The sequence below is a fragment of the Microtus pennsylvanicus genome, chromosome 2 (genome assembly GCF_037038515.1).
Source record: "Microtus pennsylvanicus isolate mMicPen1 chromosome 2, mMicPen1.hap1, whole genome shotgun sequence".
Lineage (NCBI taxonomy): Eukaryota > Metazoa > Chordata > Mammalia > Rodentia > Cricetidae > Microtus > Microtus pennsylvanicus.
This window is the reverse complement of record NC_134580.1, coordinates 47,652,073-47,660,328: the sequence shown is the minus strand read 5'-3', so window position 1 is coordinate 47,660,328 and position 8,256 is coordinate 47,652,073. Positions and strand designations below refer to the sequence as shown.

General features: G+C 50.0%; 1 protein-coding gene across 3 annotated transcripts in view; it reads left to right on the top strand.

Annotated features, from left to right (window-relative positions):
• Nucleotides 1-6,714, top strand: part of Zhx2 (zinc fingers and homeoboxes 2) — a 131,032-nt gene extending 124,318 nt beyond the window's left edge. For all 3 annotated transcript variants that reach the window (XM_075960992.1, XM_075960993.1, XM_075960994.1), the window contains one exon: nucleotides 5,438-6,714. The gene's annotated coding sequence lies outside the window, so the exon portion shown is untranslated. The remainder of the gene's footprint in view (nucleotides 1-5,437) is intronic.
• The last annotated feature ends 1,542 nt before the right edge of the window (nucleotides 6,715-8,256 follow it).

Here is an 8,256-nt window from a genome sequence, read left to right as displayed (position 1 = left end):
GACAGGCATCTAGATTTATTGCATGTCTTGGCTCTTGTGAGTCACGCTGCAGTAACCATGGCTATGCGAATATCTCTAGTATGTACTCCCTGTAGGTCTTTTGGCTACACAGCTAGATAAATGATAGCTCTATTTTTAGCTTTTCTGTTTGTTTGAGGTTTTAGTTGGGGGGGGGTTGGATTCTTCTTGTTGCTGTGGCTTTTGTTGTTTCTGAGGAACTCCCATACTTTAGACATAACCCCGTTAAACACTGTAATAGTGACCCTTCTTGTAAGTAAACGCCTGATTAGGAGTGCTTTATGGGAGAAAGGACTCGTTCTTGCTTACTGTTCAAGGAGACACGTTTTATCAAGGTGGGTAAGGCATGGTGGCAGGAACAGGAGGCCAGCTGGTCACTTGCCTGAGCAGCCAGGAAACCAAGAGAGCGTGGAACGGGACCCTGACATAAAACATCAAGATCCAGCCCCAAGCAATTTGCCTCTCCTAGTAGAGCTTCCACGGCGTGGTTCTCAGAAGGCCACCTTCGTCCTCACGTGGACTGTGTGAACAGCCACTGTGCGTTCACACCCCCAGCATCTTTTTCTCTGCTTACCCAGCCCTATTAGATTAGTACTTGATTGTTCTCCACTTAATTACCTATTTAAAGATCTTAGCTGCAAACACAGGGCTCCAGTATACACATACGGTTCACGCAGCAACACTTATAGCGTGGTCTGTGGTTGTCGGAGTTAAATGAGAAGATAAGAGGGAGCCCCCAGGCGCTGGCATTAAGAGCGGCACCTGCTCGGTAGCGATGCCTGTGAACTTTTTTCTGCCTCTCCATATGGTGAAGTTGGCTGGCTACTTCCTGCCTTTCCACACTGACATTTTCCGTTGGACCCCGCTTGTGCGAGCTCACGCCATGCATTCGCTGTATAACGAGAGGGGTATGCGTGAGAGGCCTGGGGCAGCAACATGGGCTGACATGTGCGGGGGGGGGGGGTATTTACCACACTAGGCATGGCTCACGCGCCTCGCACATGCTTGCTCATCCTCACAGCAACTACGATCAGCAGGAGTTTCTTCACGTGCGACCATAGAAAAGACACAAAGAAAGATGACGTACCCAAGGTCATCCGTGTAGAAGGTAGTGAGGCTGAGATCCAAACCCAAACCTAAATGTGTAACCAGCGTGAAGGCAGGCTCTGCCTGGGAACTAGCACAGTGGCAGCCTCTGCCTGGGAACCAGCGTGGAGGCAGGCCCTGTCTGGGAACCAGCGTGGAGGCAGCCTCTGTCTGGGAACCAGCGTGGAGGCAGCCTCTGTCTGGGAACCAGCGTGGAGGCAGCCTCTGTCTGGGAACCAGCGTGGAGGCAGCCTCTGTCTGGGAACCAGCGTGGAGGCAGGCTGTCTGGGAACCAGCGTGGAGGCAGCCTCTGTCTGGGAACCAGCGTGGAGGCAGCCTCTGTCTGGGAACCAGCGTGGAGGCAGGCTCTTGCAATGGAGCCCATCCCCATCCTCAAAGCTCTAAGAAGGGACTCCCTCCTCTGGCACACGGGCTCTGGTTCTCTTCGAGTCCCAGCCATGCCATCTGTCTCTGTGGTTGTGGCCTGAACGATCCTCAGAGTCCACTCTGTGCTGTTGGCCTTGGCTGTTGCTTGCTGGGGTTGGAGCATGGCCCCTTGTTCAATTACATCTTCAACAGCTTTCTGGCTTCCCTGGTTTCTTCCACTGCCTAAGCTAGGCTGTCCTGGAACTCACTCCGTAGACGAGGCTAATGTTGAACTCAGAGATGTGCTTGCCTGTCTCCTGAGTGCTGGGATTAAAAGCATGGACCCCCGTACCCAGACCTGAACTGTTCTTCAATTCCTTTCACAGACTTGAAGCCTGGTTCGGTGGGGTCATTCCCTGAGGCTCTCACTCCCTTTATTACATTTAAACCTTTTCCTGGTGCTCCTTTCTCCTCAAACTGTCTGTTTTGTAACTTTTCTTGCTCAGCTCACTCTTTTTCATTATGGGTCTGCAGAACACTGGCCACTAATAAGCAACGCAATCAATGCTGGGTTGTTTTGAAATGTCCTCTGTCAAAACTGTTAATCCCTAACTCTTCAATTTAGCCTCGGGCAGACTTTTTTTTTTTTTGAACAAGGGCAGAAAGCAACCATGTTCTTTGCCAAAATATCACAAGAACAATCTCTAGGCCACATATTAATGTTCTTCCCCTCCGAAACCTCTTGAGCAGGGTTCCCACAGTTCAAGTTACCCTCAGCACCGCTGTCTTCCATGTTCCTAGTAGTATTGCCTTTAAGCTGCACTTAAAGCATTAAACGCTTTCCTAACCCAGAGTCCCAAAGTCCCCATTCCTCCATATAAAAACATAGCCCAGCCTATCACAGCAATCCACCAGACCCTGGTACCAACTTCTGTCTTAGTTAGGGTTTCTATTGCTGTGAAGAGACACCATGACCACGGCAACTCTTATAAAGGAAAACTTATAATTGGGGGATGGCTTACAGTTCAGAGGTTTAGTCCATTATCAGTATGGTGGGAAGCATGGAGTCATACAGGGAGACATGGTGCAGGAGAAGTAGCTCAGAGTTCTACATCTGAATCGGCAGGCAGCAGGAAGAGCAAGTAAGCCATTGGGCCTGGCTTGAGCTTCTAAAACCCCAAAGCCACCCTCCAACAAGGTCACGCCCACTCCAACAAGGGCATATCTCCTAATAATGCCCCTGTTTGTGAGTCTAGGGGGGCCGTTTTCATTTGAACCACCGCAGATGAGGAGCACCACATGGACCTCCCGGAGTATCCGTGCAGCACTCAGCACTGTTCAGAGGAACCGGGACCTAGTGATGGAGAGGACTTTGAGAGGAAGCGGAACCAGATGCAGAAGAGCTTCCACCCCCCCCCCCTCCAACAGCTCCTCAGCCCCTGCTTGGAATAGGATGAAAAAGATGAGCAATGAGTGGACATTTGCAAAGCCGAGACCACAGATAACAAGGACTTTTCCTTTCAACCTCCCAGTGCCACCAGCAGCCAGTTATCACGAAAGGAAAGGAGCAGGGGAGTGTGGGAGAGACAGAGACAGAGAGAATGAGAGTCTATGTTACGGGAAGAGAGTCACCGTCTCTCTCATGAAGTGCATAGTTATTCTCTCCCAAGTCCTCGGGGGCCCGAGAGAAAGTCCTAATGGGAAAATAGAAAAACAAAGCAAAACAGAGCTGTCACGTGGTTCTGTTTGTTTCTTCATGCTTCACCAACACGTAGAGTACTAGGGAAGCGGATTTTGTCAGAATTCGATTGTCGACGTGGCGAACTGTCCTCAGAGTCGATGTGGAAAGTAGGAAGGGTTCCTGTGCCTACAAGGTGTTTCTGGTGGGGTTGGACATCCTAGAAGGCAAAGCCTTTCCAACAGAGGTCATAAGAAATTGTGCCTCACGCCTTGCAGCTTCCTCCAAAGCTCTGGGGTGAGGTGACCCACTGGGCATGCATGCTCTGTTTGGGGGTGTCTGATCAAGTGATAAGACTCCCTAGGGAGTTAACAAGGGGCCACACAGACTAAGCACAATGATAGGGTCTAAAGAAAACAGCCACCCCTCAAATGTGGACTTTTTCATTCCCATTTACAACAGCCACCACCATGACAGCTCACACACACTCCCCATACTCACTGACAAATGCCTGTTGAGTATCCCATGTGGGTTTGGCACTACAAAGAGATGATGGCTGGAGCCAGCAAGGAACACAGTGGGTACCACCCATGGCCATGGCACTACCTCCTACAAACGACAGTCAACTAGACAATTGAAGGCAATATGTGACAGCCATGCTGGACAGTGTCTTGGCTGTGTCGCTGAGAGAGAATCCCTTGTGTGATAAGGTCAGGGACTGGAAGCACTGTGAGTAGGTGGAGGAGAAAGGCCCAAGAACATCGCCCAGCTAAGTCAGATCTCATCCATGCAGGGCCTGAGGCACGAGGAAAACTGGGCCTGGTTCCCAGGGCAGCTAGTGAAGGCAGGAAAGAGAGTAAATGGAGTGGCTCAAAATTGCCACTCTGATAGGAGAACAGGGCCATGCCCGATGCCCCGGGGGCCTCTTTAATCAGGAGCCTGACACTAGAATATGCCAAGGGACAAATGGCTGCTGCGGGTGGCGAAAGGGAGCGTGGGGCCAGGGCTAGCTTTGTCTGCCCTGCTCCATTATCTGAACATGGTAGGGCCGTGAGAAACACAGGCAGGGCCATCATCCCTACCCGCCGTCTCTTCACGCCTAGCAGGAACCTGGGACGGGAGGGGAAATTAGACCAGTCTAGGATGTGCTTGCTGACCGGCTGCCCTTTAGGTTTGGGCTGTGAGGAGACACCTCTGGACAGGGATCCCATTTCCACCCTCACCTTGAGAGTTCCAGCTCCCACAGCCTGAACCCTGACGATGGCCACATACTCCAAGAAGGGCAGAGGAGAATTGAGTCCACGAGATCTGAAGAATGCTTCTAGTGCCTGAAGCCACACACACATGTATTTGGGATAAATGCAAAAGGAACAAAGGTGGGCGGAGATAAGCTTTGTCTACCTTTTTCTGGGCCTGACTTTTTACCTGTCCATCAGTAATCATCATCAACATTGTTACAAAAGGTTGGAGGAGCATACGTGTTTATGCCCATGTCTAAAAACTTTATTAAGAAGGTTGGTAAGACGTTCCAGTTGGTGAAATGATTGTCAAGCTTGAGTTTGATTCCTGGAACACACCCAGTCCCACGGTTCTCCTAGGACCTCCACATGTGTTCTCTCTCTCTCTCTCTCTCTCTCTCTCTCTCTCTCTCTCTCTCTCTCTCTTTCTCTCTCTCTCTCTCTCTCTTTCTCACACACACACATACACATACACACACACACACCTTGTCAGCCTCCACCCACGCTCTAAACTGACACTTAAACCTGGAAAAACAAGGCAGTATTTCCTGAGCCCTGTAAGTGAAACTTTGCATGAATGCAGTAAATGCCTGGCAGGAATGACGTCACTGGGATTGTTTAGTTTAGCTCACAGTTCAGGCCGTGGTGACTTGGGGCTGTGTTCCTGGGTCTGGGGTATGGCAGACTGTGATGGCAGTGGGAGCCTGTGACTGACAGAAAGCAGAGAGAACAGGAAGCAGCCAGGGATAATATACCCCCAAGAGCCCTCCCCTAGTTTCCTAGTTATTTCCAGGCCCCACCTCCCAAAGTAGCCATCGCTTCCCAATATAGCACCACGAGCTGGGGACCATGTGTTCAAATACAGGAGGGTCTGTCAGGGATATTTCAGGTTCAAACAGAGCCCTACATGAAGGGCATCTGTCCCTCCTTCAAACCCGTCCAGGCTTTGGAAAGAGACCCCCAAACCGCAGGAGGACTAGGAAGAGGCTTTCCACCCCAAGGAATGGCAGTCCTCTCTCTGACATCTCTTTGGTTTGTGTCGTCCCTCTAGGGCCCTTGGTCTGAACTTCCGCACTGACAAAGGGGGCTCTGTCTTTGAAGAGAGAAGAAAGCTCCGCCCCAGCGTCTGTGGGCCGTCTCACCAGTCTCACCATTGACTCTGGGTGCAAGTGCTTCAGTGGCGCGCGCCTGAAGGCCACGGGAACTCCGGAGCTCTCGGCGCCCCTCCCAGAGGCCGGGTGGGAATTGTTCGTAGTGCCAAAGTCCTACTACTGCGTTTTTTCGATGAGTCCCTGTACATAGTCTCTGCCTCTGCCCCAGCCCCACCTCTTGCTATACTGGAACCGATTTATACAATGTGGGAATTTTGTTACCTTTTTAATCGAGGGCAACTTCCTTTTCCAGCCACTTCCATGGTAAGGTGTTTGCTTTTGTTTCTTTTTTTTTCCCTCCCCCAGGAAGGAGGGCTAACCACATTGCTTTTCTCTTTTTTCTTTTCACTTTATTAACGAGGGGATGGGAGCATTACTATTAGTGCCACTGTAGCTACTGGATTTTAGGTAGGAAGAATATCTTTATTTTTAAAGTAGTTTGACATTTGGGAGGTGTCTCTGTGGGAAGGACTGAGGTTGGTCCTCTGGCTCAACATTGGATGGATTCACAAATAGCAGGCCTTCTGCACCAAGCCCATGCCCAGGCCCCCCCAGTTGCCTTTTGGGGATCCTGCCTCTCAGCCCAGTGCCAAGAGGTGGGTCTGGATTCTCAACTGCTTGGAACCTGGGGAACAGGTGGCTGCCCTCTTTTTACAAATCTTTTTGAAATACCAGCAGAAAGGGCTCCCACCCTTGGTGACACTATCCTTGCTCTTAGGAAACGGGAAGAGTCGTCTTTCTGCCTAGCTCGTACAAAGGTGAACGTCTCTGGGTTTCTTTGCTCTTCCTTGCTGCCTTTTCTGGTGTGACATTTGACAAGATCTCAGCTCGAAGCCTCACTATAAACTGATTTTTTTTGGGGTGTGTGTGTGTGTGTGTGTGTGTGTGTACGCGTGTGTGCGTGTGTGTGTTTGGACCGATTTTAGATACCTGAGTGCACTTTTATTTTTAGTTAGTCCTAACTTTTAAAGAAGAAAAGCCAAGAGATATATCTCATATAAATGTCACGACATGGATTCTGTTTGCTGTCCTTGTCCCCTCTCCCACTCCCCGCCCCTTGACCCCACTGGGGTCCACTGCACAAATAAAACGCTAGGGGGTTTGAATAAAAGCAGTTTTTCTAACTCGTTGCTCATTTGTTGTAACTCAATAAAGCTAAGACTAAACATTTTTGTAACCTTCCCTCTGTTCCTTGTTCTTCATTGTTAACTGACTCCTGAGGCCTCAGCCTGTACTCCTGACTTGGCCACCTCCCATTGCCAATTCATTATGACCTTATTTTTTTAAGGTTTATTTTTATTTGGTGTGTGTGTGTGTGTGTGTGTGTGTGTTAAAGTCACGAAACAGAAATTATCCCTTTTGTTTATATTCCTGTGCCAAAATCCTAGGCATGGTAACACCTGGTTGCAAGGAAAAATGGCCAAGTGGTCCAGAGCCAGCGGCGGAGGAGTCCTGTCCCTCAGGGGAAAGTGGAGTGGCTATCACAGTCAGACAATCAACCACAAGGAGATTTAGCTACATCTGACCTCAATTCCACCTCCCTTCCTAGTTCTGTAAACCGCTGCCAGCTACTTTCATTGTGTTTGATTTAATCTGATAATCATGACCAATGTCATCCTGAACTTAGAATTTATTCAAGACTTGCCAAGGTCAACGTCTACTCTTCCTCACTGGGTAAAACGTCTCTAGTGTCTTGAAGATCACCTAGCCCATTCGTTTCTGTCAGGGACACAGTTGTGGTTGCTGTCATTACCGGGATGCCCTCTGACAAGAGATGAACCACCCCAGAGATGGTTTCGGGAAACAGTGTTCTGTTTTACTGTTTTATTGCACATGAGAACCCCATTTACAGAGTGGACGTCTATCAACTGTGATTTTGGCACATTACCTCAGACTGGAGAGTGAGTGCTCATACCACATCTGTACACGGAAGAAGCACATTGCACAAGAAGTGGGGAGTGCGGGTTCATCAGCAGGCCAGCTACCAGCTACTCATGCTACCTCAGAATCCATGTTCTGCCTTCAGGAGCATGGAGTGCCAAGCTCTTATTCCAAAGTGCAGTATGCCAGATAGGCTGGCCGCCAGCTCATGCCTGCAAGATGCCACCTACAAATGGTGACAAGTCAAGCTTGGTGAGGTCAGAGGTTTCGGGGGCCAATAAGAGGGAAGGCATTGAGGGTCACAGTTAAGGAGGGGTTCCTCTGGGTGTCCCCCCAACCAGATAAGAAGATAGGCAATCTAGAACAGGAGCTACAAGCTCACGCCCAGCCACAAGGAAGGGAACAGGTGAATCTCCACCTGGCCTATGTGCATCTCTCTTCCTCCTGAGTTCCAGGGGTGTCAAGAGGTGAGGGTGAGGTGGCCATGTTTCTTAAGGGCACGCGCTGAAAGTCAAAATGCCTGCAGTCAACTCTCTCTGTTCTGCTCTACTGTCTGACTCGTTTTTTCTATTGATCTGATAAAGCACCGTGACCAAGGCAACTTATAATAGCATTTAAGAGATGGGTGAGGGAAGAAAGATAGAGGGGGAGGGGGGAGAGAGGGAAGAAGGGACGGAGGGAGGGAGAGAAAGAGGTTTGGCATTGGTAGGCATTCTGACTCATTCTCGTCCCTGCACCACCTTTCTCGCTGTGCTCCCAGCACCTGGCCCCTCATCACCCCCATGCTGTCCTGTCCTTCCCATTAATGAGAGTCTCCAGTCCATCTCCACAGGTGGCC